The sequence below is a fragment of the Carlito syrichta genome, unplaced genomic scaffold (genome assembly GCF_000164805.1).
Source record: "Carlito syrichta isolate Samal-C Ts95f unplaced genomic scaffold, Tarsius_syrichta-2.0.1 Scaffold313872, whole genome shotgun sequence".
In the NCBI taxonomy this organism is placed as follows: domain Eukaryota; kingdom Metazoa; phylum Chordata; class Mammalia; order Primates; family Tarsiidae; genus Carlito; species Carlito syrichta.
Window position 1 is genome coordinate 396475 of NW_007257968.1, and position 13126 is coordinate 409600.

The 13126-nt window shown below is 46.5% G+C and overlaps 1 pseudogene across 1 annotated transcript; it reads right to left on the bottom strand.

Annotated features, from left to right (window-relative positions):
- Nucleotides 1-12429: 12429 nt before the first annotated feature.
- On the bottom strand, nt 12430-13055 carry LOC103273190 (annotated as a pseudogene). Its single transcript, XR_002482686.1, has one exon. The product of XR_002482686.1 is annotated as an ATP synthase F(0) complex subunit C2, mitochondrial pseudogene (transcript).
- Nucleotides 13056-13126: the final 71 nt, after the last annotated feature.

Here is a 13126-nt window from a genome sequence, read left to right on the forward strand (position 1 = left end):
GCAGCAGTCAGATGGTCACAGAATAAGCAACCTGAGACCTGGAAATGCACAGACGTCTTCCCCTACCTAGAATCCGAAGCATAACTGAAGTCTAACATCAGGGCAGAAGGATCAGGAAGAGGTTGGGGCCAGAGGTCACCTGGGATGTTTGGTTAGTAGGAGAGTTCATCACCATCTTATACATCACCACTGCTAACATCCACTGAGACATTACTATATGCTGGGTACTAATCTAAGCCCTTTACATATACTACCTTATCCTCACAGCCACTTTATGAGACTAATACATGATTATCTCCACATTGCAGCTGAGGAATCATGGGACACAGGGGTTTTGTCACTTGCTGAAGGACCGGCAGACAGGGCTTAATAGCACAGTCAGGATTTGAACCCTGGCAGTCTGGCACCTGAGCCTGCTCAGAACCACTTAGTGATGCTAGCAATGCTTTTGGCCACCTCCTCCATAACCTGTGCTCTTGCTTTTTCCCCTGCTCCCTCAAATATCTTTCCACCAGGTCAATACTTTTGCTTAAAGATGGAAAAGCTTCTGTTATTGGAACTTGTGCTCCAAGTTTACCCTCTCTGCTCCCCAGCCAGGCATTCCTGCCTCCCTTGCCTCCCATCCCACCTAAATCCTTGCACAGAATGCTACCTTCTTCATGAAGACTTCCTGGCTATTCTTCTCCTGGACATTTATACCATCTTTCTTAATTTTTCTAGAGCCATTGGTATCCCCTACTCATATTCCAGTGGGGGACCACAGGGATGAGTCCCAGGAGCCCTCTCTGCACTATTCCAGTTAATTTGTTTGCCAAAACCATTGTGGTGACCAGGAAATGATGACAACTGGGCTGTGGAGAGGACAGACAGCAGTAGGACATGAAGTCCCTCGGAAGGTGCCAGCCCACCTGGTCTGAGCTCCTTCTTCACCCTAAACAAGGTGAGTTTGCTATCAGTAGATGGACAGGCTGGGGTGGAAGGCAATCCACATGGTATTTGTCTGGTTGGAATAAATATCTTGACATATTCATATATGAGATTTCCCCCTTCTTTTTGTATTTTTCTCTTTTTTATCCTTCCACATGTACAGGTAGTAGGCTCTGTGCTCATTGTCTCTGGGCAGGGCTGTGACAGGGCAGAAGATGAAAGTTGCCCACTGAATACTAGCTCCCTTTCTGGACTGTTTTCATAGGTCTGATCTAATGCTCCCTCTGTGGAGAGGATTTCCTGGAGAAGACAAAATGTCTTGGAGGAAAGTGAAGGACGCAGGGTCGCCCTTTGCCCCGGAGGCCAGGATGAAGGAAAGGTCATGGGTCCCAGGAGCAGAGCAGACCTGGCCTGGCTACTTGGTAGACCCCAGAAGCCATAAATAAGACCCCAGAGAAGAATGGCAGCAGAGTGTCGGGGGTGGGATGCGGGAGGTGGGAAGGGCTTGCTTAGATAGCATTTGCAGAGATTCTGGGTCTGGGGGCCATGAAGCAGGGATTATAGATGTCTCAGTAGTAACCATGTGGACATCTCTCCAGTGATAAAAGGCCTTGGACACAGACTAAGATTTGAGAACCAGATAACAACCATGGGGCTGGGGGGAGTAGGGAAGACACATCCAAGAACTGGGTTGGTGATGGTCCCCTCAACTTAGCAGACTAGCTGACTTATGAAGAACAAAGCTGAGCCTCACGTGCACCTGAGTGTGTGGCCTGAGCTTTCTATCCATTGCACATGTTCTCACATTGTGAGTCCTGGGGAGCCAATCTGTTCCTGCTCTTGTTGGAGCAAGGGAGCCAGCGAACTCTCATCTGCTGGGAGGCGAGGTGGAGAGGAGAAGGCTGGCTTTCCCTCAGACACCAGACAACTGTTCCCAGGTTGCTAATCCTGTCACCTGCCCATTTCCTTTAGCCTGGAGGGAACTAAGGGCAGTGTAAGTAACACCCATGAGTCAGGGAGCTTGGGAGACCACACGCAGGTGCCAGGACTCTGAGGGAAAGGAGGCTGTTAATGCAGGAATTTGAAATCATTGTCAGAATGATCTCCTGAGCATCTGCGATATGCCAGGTCCTGGTCTAGGAGTTGGGGGATAGATACATTAAAGAAAAAAAAGAATGTATGCTAGAAAGCGCTTTTTCAGAGCCTGGCATGTAGCAGGTGCTTCATAAATGCTACACACTTCATACTCTTCCTGGAAGGATGAAAAGATGTGGAAAATACAGCTTCCCCCTCAAAGATCCTAAGATCCTGTAAGAGGGTCAGGACTCGCATGCACAACTTTCTATAACCCAGGTAAAGCCAAGTGAGCACTGTAGCTCCCCGCTAAAAGATCCAAGAGGCTCACAGGAGGGAGAGAGAACATCTGGTTGAGGCTTCACAGTAGAGGAACCTCATAGAGATTGAGGGTGTGTATGGGGAGGTGGGAGGTGAGGAGGGGGATGGGGATAGGACTCGTGAGAAGCCATCAGGTGACTGAGCTATAAGAGAACACATTCCAGCAGTCACTAACCTCCAGAGAAAGTTCATACACGAATCGGCTGTGTGGAATTTGGAATGTGTTTTCCCATGGGAACAACACCATAAGTGGAGGCTGGGATCTTGGGCCAGAGAATGGAGGCAAGTTTACACCAGAAATATTATTCAACAAGATTCCTCATAGCCATTTTCTAGTTCAGAGTTCAGAGAGACAAGAGTCCTGTGGCAGAACTCCTTCTTGTGGGGCTGGGCCTGCCCTAGGTCTTTCTGTCTGGGGTGTGTGGTATGGTTTAGAAGGAGATTAAATTTGAGAAATCATAAGGCTGATTTTAATTGCATTTAATAACAAGGCTATCAGCTGACATACATTTATAATTATATACATTAGCGTATTCAGTTTGCAGGAGGTAGTGATGAAATAAATTCTAAATTACTATCAAATAAGCAGGCAGGCTAATCTTAGAATTTCATAGTGGTCAAAGCAGTGCTGCTTGATGTAAATGCCTCCTAATCCCTAATTCAAACTGGCTGCCATCTTTACTAAAAGGAGAATTTGGACATGGAGACAGACACGCACCCAGGGAGCAGGTCATGTGAAATGAAGGCAGAGATAGGGTGATGCTTCCATAAGCCAAGGAACTGAAGGTTACCAGCAAACCACCAGAAGGGGAGAGGCATGGAGCAGATTCTCTCTCACAGACCGCAGAAGGGGCCAATCCTGCGACATGCTGGTCTTAGACTTCTAGCCTTCAAAACTGTGAAACGATACATTCCTGTGGTGTAAGCCACCCAGCTGGTAGTACTTTGTTGCGGCAGACATAGCACAGTACAGGTGGGAGCAGTAGATAACTGGCATACATCATAATCTCACCACCTGGATTGAGGGTTTTTAGCAGAAACAGAGGCCGCCACCTGCAGGCCAACCAAGTTCCTCTGACGTGGCCTGGTGTCAGAACAATGCCCAATGGTTGCACGAAATACTTTGTTTTTCTCCCCTCCCAATACTTTGACCACCCAATCAGATAGTTTTTATGGGGGTTTTGAAGAAAATGCAAGACCCTCAGAGAAGGGGGACACGGGTGTAGAGAGTGGCTGAAACTAAGAGATCCAGAGAAAGGAGGCAATAAGCAGAGACAGGCTTTGAGAGAAGCTAGAGAAACAGAGACTCATGGGTGAAGCAGAAACCAGGCAAAAGTGGGCTAAGGCACGCTTGTGATGGCGCCCCTCAGAGCAGGAGGAGTTCCGTTGCCCTTGAAGGGTGAGGAGACGCCTACCCGGCTGCTCCCAGGGGGCTGGCAAGCTGCCAGAACTGTCATTACCCCAAATAAGTTACCAGCCTCCAGGACACCTGGTGTCCTCACCTCCATATGGAACCTTAAAATGACCTCACCCTTGCCAGGTAAGGCATCTGAGTTGGTCTCTGCCTCCTGCAGCCCAAGAAAGCCTAACATGTTATTGCACAAGCAGTTAGAAAATTTAGACAAGGCAAAATTAAAAGTTACCTGTCACTCCGTCCCTCAGAAATAACCACTATTAATATTTCAGTGTTTATTATTTCTCACAATCTTTTATTCCATGTATATATGCTTGTTTTGTTTTGTTTTGCTTTGAGTTGGAGTTTCACTCTATCACCGGCGATCCTTCCACTTCAGCCTTCCAAGTAGCTGGAACCACAGGCACGCACTACCACGCCCGGCTAATTTTTCGATTTATTGTAGAGATGAGGTCTTGCCAAGTTGCCCAGATGGGTCTTGAATCCGCGGGCTCAGGCAATCCACTCACCTCAGCCTCCCAGAGCGCGGGATTACAGGCTGAGCCACTGAGCCCGGCTGCATATATGTTTTACAAGATAAGGTAATACTATATATGCTGTTGCATAACATGGTTTTTCTTTAAATAATTTCTGATAAATGTTTCTGAGTCAATTAAAAATTGTCAGTTTATGAAATGGGTGTTCCATCGTGTGGGATGTGCTTGATCAATCTCCTATTGTTGAAAAGTTAGTGTGTATCCAGTTTTAATGTGCTTATCCTTTGATTTAATGATCCTACTTTTAGGACTGTCTCCCTTAAAAGTAAAGCACTAGTTTCTAAGACTATATTTACTAGCAACAGCAAAAAATCACTAGAAACAACTAGAATGTCCACCAATAGGGGAGTGGTTGAATCCAGGGCATGTTTGTACTATAAAGTGTTGGACTGAGGTTGGAAGTGTGATGGATCAATATTACTTGTCAAGATGATCATGATATATTGTTAAGTGAGAAAGTAGGTCACAAACTAACTATATAATGTGATTCTTGCTTTTGATGAAAAATTTAAAAATGAAAATACAGAATGCCTCTATGTATTTTTATGAATCTGTATCTCCATAGGGAAAATAATAGGAAAAAAACTCACAAAACTTTTTTTTTTTAAGTTGGGGTCTCACTCTGTTGCCCAGGCTGAAGTGCAGTGGCATCATCAGGGCTCACCTCAGTTTCGCTCTCTGGGCTCAGACAATCCTTTCATTTCAGCTCCAGATTAGCTGGGACTACAGGCACATACCACTATGCTCGGCTAAGTTTTACATTTTTTTTAGAGACAGGGTCTTGCTATGTTACATAGGCTGGTCTTGAGCTCCTGGGCTCAAGCGATCCTCTTGCCTCGGTCTTCCAACAGGCATGAACCATCCGCACCTGACTTCCAAACTATAAATATTGCTCACTTCAGGAGATGGGGTTGGAGATATTTGACTAGTTACAGTGAATACAGATTGATTTTTCAACTTGAGTCGCACAGTAAGAAAACATTCTAAGATCTACAGAAAAAGAACACCAGCCATTGCCTTGCTAGACTCTGGTGTGGCTGTATGCTCTTTGAACTATGGCTGTTAGCATGCTGCCTGGCTTTGGCCTCCTTTCCCACCTTGGGGAGGTGAATCTTCTTTTGCTCTCTCTAATTTACTTCAAATAAACTATATATTCTAGCCTTGAAAAAAAGAAAAAGAAAGAGAAAAAAGAACACTATGCTCCAGTTCAGGGATTTGAATCCTCCAGAGACACTTGCAGAAGGCAGAGCAGTACAATGAAAAAAATCAAACCCAGCAATGTTCTTCGTTACTGCATGACCTTGAGCATGTCATTAACCTCCTTGGGACTCAGTTTTCTTGTCTGTAAAATGGGTTCCATAGAAATCTCTACCTGTCAGGGTTCATATGCAGGCAGTGTCAGGAAATACAGTAAGTAGGCATTGAATTTTTTTTCACACTGTTAATTCGGATTTTAAGCAATGGTAAAATAATGCAAAGTGAAAGGGGGCAACAAACCTATTTAACCCCCTCCAGAAGCACGTGCTTTCTGCTTGAGAGGCTGCCCCCTGGTTAGCTCTTCCAAACTGCTCGTGGCTAACTCCCTTTCTTCATCTCCAAGTCACTTTGGTGCTTGGTGCAGCGGTGGTGGGGTTTCTGGGGATGGGGAGGGTGCAGTGAACACAGGGAAGCTGGGGACTGGATACCTCAGAATCTCTAAGGATTGCTTCGCACAGTTAGCAAACATCTGAAAGTTCCTTGGGAGGCTTCTACAGGGAAATGCTATCTTGGGTAAGAAGGTACAAAGTAGAATCTCCCACGTAGCCATGACCGTTGAAACGCGGAGGGCCTGCCTCGCCCATCATGCTCCTGAGAGGCAGACTTGGGGCTCGTTCCGATTCCTGCTGCTATTCCCATAACGGCCTCAGGGTGGCGCTGCTCTCTCTTCGACTACCTCCAATTATCGCTGCCATGTTGCTGCGCTGCAAAACCCATCCGAACTTTTCAGCCAGACTGTCCTAAAAGCGACGGAATAATAAAAAAAAAAATAAACCGAGAGGGCACCGTGATTAAAACTCTAGTTCGCCAGGTCTGACTTGCTTCCTGCAGCTCACAGTCCTCTTCCCCGGGCACTAGGGACCCCAGGACTAGGACTCCCTAGTAACCCCCTTCCAAATTTTAGGCCCAACATTTGTGGGGTCTCAGGCAAGAGAACAGATGGAGGCTCACATACTCTATGTCTAAATACTTTGCAGTTGTTAAATCAAGCTAGTCAACTGTTTAATGAAGTATGTTCCATTCTTCCACCTTGACACAGATAAAAGACCAGGTTGACATTTAGGATTTTCAGACTCCTTGGAGATCCATGCCCCTGGGTCTCCACTGCTGGCCCTTGGTCCCATCGCTTCCCACCCACCTACACCCATCCTCTCAGATTATGAGGGGCCTCACATGTATGGGGTCTGACAATGAAGTTAAAGAACTCATCCTAGAAAAAGTGCTGCATACATCATTGCTGAATATCACTGTGGTCACCTTCGAAAAAATCCCCTTTGGATTTTTTTTTTAACCTGAAGATAAAGGAAATATTGAAAGGAAGACATTTGATGATATTCAGGACATCAAGAGTAATATGACAATAACAGCTTTGATGGCCATTCCAGAAAAAGGGTTCCAAAATTGCTTTGATAGGTGGACTAGGCACTGGCATGGGCGCATAGCTTCCCAAGGGGAGTACTTTGAAGATGACCGTAGTGATATTCAACAATGAGGTGTGTAGCACTTTTTTTTAGGAAGGTTCATGAACCTAGTTGTCAGACCTCATATGCCTGTGGAGACTTCTGGTCATACATCCAAGCTCAGATACAACCACGCCCCTCATAACCCTGAAAACAGTCATTTCTTGGCCCCTCCTAGGACCTTTGGTGTGAACACTGGTAGTAAGGTCCACCCTTGGAAAGAGGGACCAAGAGAAGATGCCCCTGCAGGCCTGGAAGCGGGTTTGCTGTCATTGGGACGGGAATTTTGGGGTACTGGTACACGCAGCCTAGTCTAGGGTGGGTGTATGAACTCCCTGGTTCCTTACTTCCTAACTCCCCATGGGAAGGGATATGGCCTGCAGAAGTATAGAGCAGTAGCTTCTCTTGCTCTGGGCCCAGGAAATGGGAGCTGGGAGAGATGACATTCTTAACTCCCTCCATTTCTCAGGAGTGCCCCTAGATATCTGGACTCCTGGAAATCTTGATTGTGAGAGACTAAGTTCCTTCTAGCTCCTCTTTCCTGCTGCGAAGGCCCCTTAGGTCCAGTGCCTGGCAGCAGGAAAGACCTCACCCTCCAGACAACACCACAGTAACTGCTCCTGAAGTCTTTCTCTCTCAGCCCTCAACAATATCTCAATAAAAACAGCAACCCAGTGTTTGACAGAGGCCTACAGTAAAGAGCGATGGGGGAGGGACTGTCCTTTCAAGGGCACAGAGTGCCATTTCTTTCTCAAGGGATGGTTAATTCCTGCCTTAATGCAACCCTTCATCTTCCCAGTCTCCAGCTGATGGGAAAGCAGGCTCCCAAAGCAGCTCCAGTGAGAGATAAGGGCTGTTTGCCTGAAATGAAAAATTCATGAAGAAAGACTAGGGATGGGGCACTCAGCTGCCAAGTTGCTGTGCTCTGGGGACCTGCAAGAAGCTCAAAAAGCCAAGTGGAAATTTTCTCTCCTCTCCAGTCCCTCCTTCCCTTCCATGTTTGGGACTGTCTTCTCTGCTGTTCCTGGTCACACCTCTGCAGTCTCACCAATTCCCATATGCCAGGGCATCCAGGAAGAGGGGCCTCTCTGCCCACCCAGACCAGCTAATGGCACCCACCCACCATCCTGAACAAAATGTATAATGTTGCTAGACAAGCTGGCACAGTTCTGACCACCTGCCACCAGAGACCTGGAGGAAACCCAAAGTGGCTCTTATTTGTCCCTGGGAGAACACCTACAGATTACTTCCTGTTCCAATTCCCTGACCCACAGATCTGGTCAAGATTCATATGGTCGATTGGATGGTCATAACTCATGACTTGGGAAGGAGGCCCTGAATTTCTTGTTACTGTGACTAGGAAGACTGTGGTTTGAATGGAAAGAAAGGGGGAAATGCTCGAAGCATAAGAGTTGGAGAATGTAACTCTATTGTAGGGATGGACTTGAGAAGTATGACCGGATAGCTGATGATATACAAAATGGCAAAATAGTTATAGGCACCATCTAGAGACGGTGGGCACCAGGGTAAATGTTGATCTATAGAAGTTAGGCAGGAGGGCTGGCTGCCATCACAGAGGAATATGTCACCAAGGAAGTCTATCACACTTCACTCTCAGTGGGAGATGGGACTCTTGAGTCTCCTGTTGCAGCTGCAAGTTTTCCTCCCTGCCACATGGTCTGTGGCTAAAGGGCAACTTCATGCCACTGTCCCCTGCCCAGGTCAGTTGAGGCCCTCAGAGGAACACAGCATTATCCATGAGCTTGGGGGCCCATCTTGGGCTCCCAGGACCTGTGTTCTTGGCTCCCAGGCCTTTCAGACATTTACCCAGCCTTTTCCATCGAAAGCAGGAGCTGAGTTTAGACGGCAGCTTCTCATTGAAAAGGCTGTCCCTCCATCCAGTCCCTGAGAACAACCCCAAAGTCTTTTCATTTTTTTTTTTTTTTGAGTTGAGTCTCCCTTTGTCGCCTAGACGGCACTTCAGTGGCACTATCATGGCTACATAGCTCAACTTGCCGGGCTGAGGAGATCCTTCCGCCTCAGCCTTCCAAGTAGCTGGAACTACAGGCATGCGCTACCAAGCCTGGCTAATTTTTGATTCATTGAAGAGATAAGGTCTCGCCAAGTTGCCCAGGCGGGTCTTGAACCCATGGGCTCAAGCAATCCACTCACCTCGGCCTCCCAAAGTGCTGGGATTACAGGCTGAGCCACCGAGCCTGGCCCCAAAGTCTTTTCATAAACACTAACACCCCCCTAAACAGAATTTTCTTGCCCATTTCCTCCATATTAGAGCTCCACCATGAAGAGCACAGAGATCAAAAACCTAAAGGGTCCTCTGCCTTCCGCCCCAGCCCAACATGAATAGAAGCTCTCACACAGCAACAAAAAAGATGAAACACAGGCCAGGTTCTCATGGGCCACTCTGATGTACACAGAAGCCCAGCAGTTATGACGAGAGCACCAAGTCCAACTGTGATTTGATTGTTTCTTCTTTTGTGTGTGGGAATTATTTTGTAGTTGTAGTTTTTGAGTTAGGGTCTAATTGTCACCTAGGCCAAAGTGCAGTAGCACAATCACAGCTTACCACAGCCTCGACCTCCTGGGCTCAGGCAATCCTTCCACCTCAGCCTCCCAAGTAGGATTGGTTAATTTTGTTTTAATTTATTACAAGATCTCACTATGTTGCCCAGGCTGGTCTCAAACTCCTGGGCTCTATCAATTCTCTCACCCAGGCCTCTCAAAGTGCTGGGATTATAGGCATGATCCCACCACCGCCGGCCTTATATGTGGGGATTATTTAGAAGTCTTCTCAAGCCTGGCTCGGTGGCTTAGCCTGTAATCCCACACCTTTGGGAGGCTGAGGTGAGTGGATTGCCTGAGCCCGTGGGTTCGAGACCCGCCTGGGCAACTTGGCGAGACCTCATCTCTACAATAAATCAAAAAATCAGCCGGGCGTGGTAGCGCATGCCTGTAATTCCAGCTACTTGGAAGGCTGAGCTGGAAGGATCGCCGGAGCCCCAGCAGGTCGAGGCTGCAGTGGCAGGGAGTGGCCACTGCACTTCAGTCTGGGTGACAGAGTGAGACTCCAACTCAAAAAAAAAAAAAAAAAAAGTCTTCTCTAGATTTTAAAAGTGATCTATAGGATACTTGAAAAGTACAAGTATAAAGACAAAGAGGGAGGGGAAGTGTCCTTAATCTCCCTATCCAGAGGCAAACTATTAATAATTTGGCAATTTTCCCCCAATTTTTCTTCTATATCTTTTTAAATTTCACTTGAAATTATACTGTTTACACAATTTAGATCCAGAGTATTTTTCCATGCCATTAATACTACTTCACAGACATATTAATGGCTGCCTAACTGTCCGTAATAGGCTCATGTCATAGTTTACCTGATCAGTCTTCTATTCTGGGACTTTCTAGGTAGCTGATGTTGACTTGCTAATTTAAATTGTTAGGTGATTAATATTTCTGCATAAATCCTTGCCCATTCATCTAAAGTGGTTCTGGAAACGGAATGATAAGGTTAGACTTTCAAGGGTGTGAACATTTTCAGGACCTTGGTTCACAATGCCAAATGGCTTTTCTGAAAGGTTGTACATGTCAGTAGTATATGAAAGTACCGTTTCTGCAAGACTGAATTCTAAGCCCCACTGGGTCATGAGGCCAAAGCTACATCAGTCGGGAGTGACCAAGCTTGTGGTGAGGGAACAAATAGCCTCAGGCTTGAGGAGCTGGAACAGGCAGAGTCCCAAGGTCTAAGCTCACAGCACCCAGCAAAGCCTGAGAACATTTTTTTTTTTTTTTTTTGAGTTGGAGTCTCACTCTGTTACCCAGACAGGAGTGCAATGGCCGCTCCCGGCCACCGCAGCCTTGACCTGCTGGGCTCCGGCGTTCTTTCCGCCTCAGCCTTCCAAGTAGCCGGAATTACAGGCATGCACTACCACGCCTGGCTGATTTTTTTATTTATTGTAGAGATGAGTCTCGCTGCCCAGGCGGGTCTCGAACCCGCGAGCTCAGGCAATCCACTCACCTCAGCCTCCCAAAGTGCTGGGATTACAGGCTGAGCCACCGAGCCCGGCTCCTGAGAACATTTTTAAGACAGGAATTCTGAAAGATACGGCACACAGAGAGAAAGACAGAAGACTTTGGGGCCTCAAGGCTGAAAGGAAAGATAGCTGGAGTCCTGAGGCCATGCTGAGATCCAAGAAAAAGGTGTGTGCAAAAGGGTGTTTAAGGCCCCAGGCTGCCGTTCATTCAGGAATAAGAAGATTGTTTGGGCATTTGGGCAGAATGTGCACTAAGGGAAAGTCTGGAGGAATCCATGAAATTGATTTTTTTTTGCCTGAGCCCACGGGTTTGAGACCCGCCGGGGCAACTTGGCGAGACCTCATCTCTACAATAAAAAAATTAAAAAAAATCAGCCGGGCATGGTAGCGCATGCCTGTAATTCCGGCTACTCGGAAGGCTGAGGTGGAAGGATCTCAGGAGCCCAGCAGGTCGAGGCTGCAGTGACTGGGAGTGGCCACTGCACTCCAGTCTGGGCAACAGAGTGAGACTCCAACTCAAAAATAAATAAATAAAAATAAATAAATAAATAAATAAGAAATTTTTTTTTTTTGAGTCATAGTCTCCCTCTGTCATCCAGGCTGGTGTGCAATGGCTATCATGGCTCACTGCAGCCTCGACCTCCTGGGCTCAGGAGATCCTTCCTCTACAGCCTCCCAAGTAGCTAGGACTACAGGCACTTGCCAATTTTTAAAATTTTTTATTTTGTAGAAATGAGGTCTCCCTATGTTTCCCAGGCTGGTCTTAAACTCATGGCCTCCCAAAGTGCTGGTTGGTGTAAGCCACAGTGCCCGGCCAGAATTGATTTTTTAAAACGACATTGAGGAAGGACCTGGAAATGGTGATTCTGAGGCTGGCAAGAGGAGAATGGGGGTAGTTTCAGAAGATGTTTGATTGACATGAGCATGAGTATGTCACAGAAGAGATATTAGAGCTGACTTGGCTCACCTTATTGATTTCCAGTGCTTACTGAATGTGTTCCTTTCATTGAAGTATAATTTCCTTTTCATTTTATTTTATCTTGCTCATTTGACTGTATCAAGTCTCTTTAATCAGTCACAACTGATACTTCTTGATAGAACATGAAATTCCCTTCTTTTTAAGCCAGGTTTATTTTTTTCTGATTACACATGTAAAATTTACACATAGCCCAAACTCCTCAAATATAGAAAAGCATGAAATATATGGAAGAAAATAAAAATATTGGTAATCCAACTACCAAATGTTGACATATTGATATAAATCCTGCCTTTTTCTTTTTTTTTTTCTTTTTTTGAGTTGGAGTCTCACTCTGTCACCCAGGATGGAGTACAGTGGCACGATCATGGCTACCACAGCTGAATAATATTCCATGATAAGTATAAACATTTTCTTTTTTTTTCTTATTAATACAGTATTTATTTATCTTCCCTCTGTCAAACCCTAAGCCAACCAGTTTCCCCAGGCTGCCTGGGGAGCTACAGAAAAAAGGACACACAGGGCAGACAAGACGTGGGAGAAAGAACGATGGGATATGGAGACAGCTCCTTCACATGGCAAAGAGGATGAGAAAGGTTACCATCAGGCAAAAGAGCCCCAAGAGGGCAAAGCCCAGAATGGTGTAGAAGAAGAGCTGTTGTTCAGAGAAGAGTTCCTGGCATAACCAATGATGAGGCTCCCAAACACAGCCCCAATCCCAGCCCCAGAGCCAGCCACCCCAACTGTGGCAGCCTCAGCCCCAATGAACTTGGTTGCTGTGTCCATGTCCCTTGAAATGGTGCTGGTTTGGAAGCTGCGGCTAGGGACAAGTGAGGTAAGGGGATGCGAGACTGCCAAGCTGCTGAGGCTCTCATCTGGTAGTGTCTCTGGTCGGTTCAGCACCACTGCCGTCAGTGGTTGGCTTAGCAGCTGAGAGGTACTCTTGACCAAGGAGGGGGTAGAGACAAACGTGGAGCAGGCGTACATCTGAATGAGGGACTGTGGCAGGAGAGCTGCTCCCCAGTGCAGAGAAGACAGAGAGAGGCCAACATTTTCTTCATATATTCATCTATTGTTGGACACCTGATACAAATTTTTTTTTTTTTTTTTTT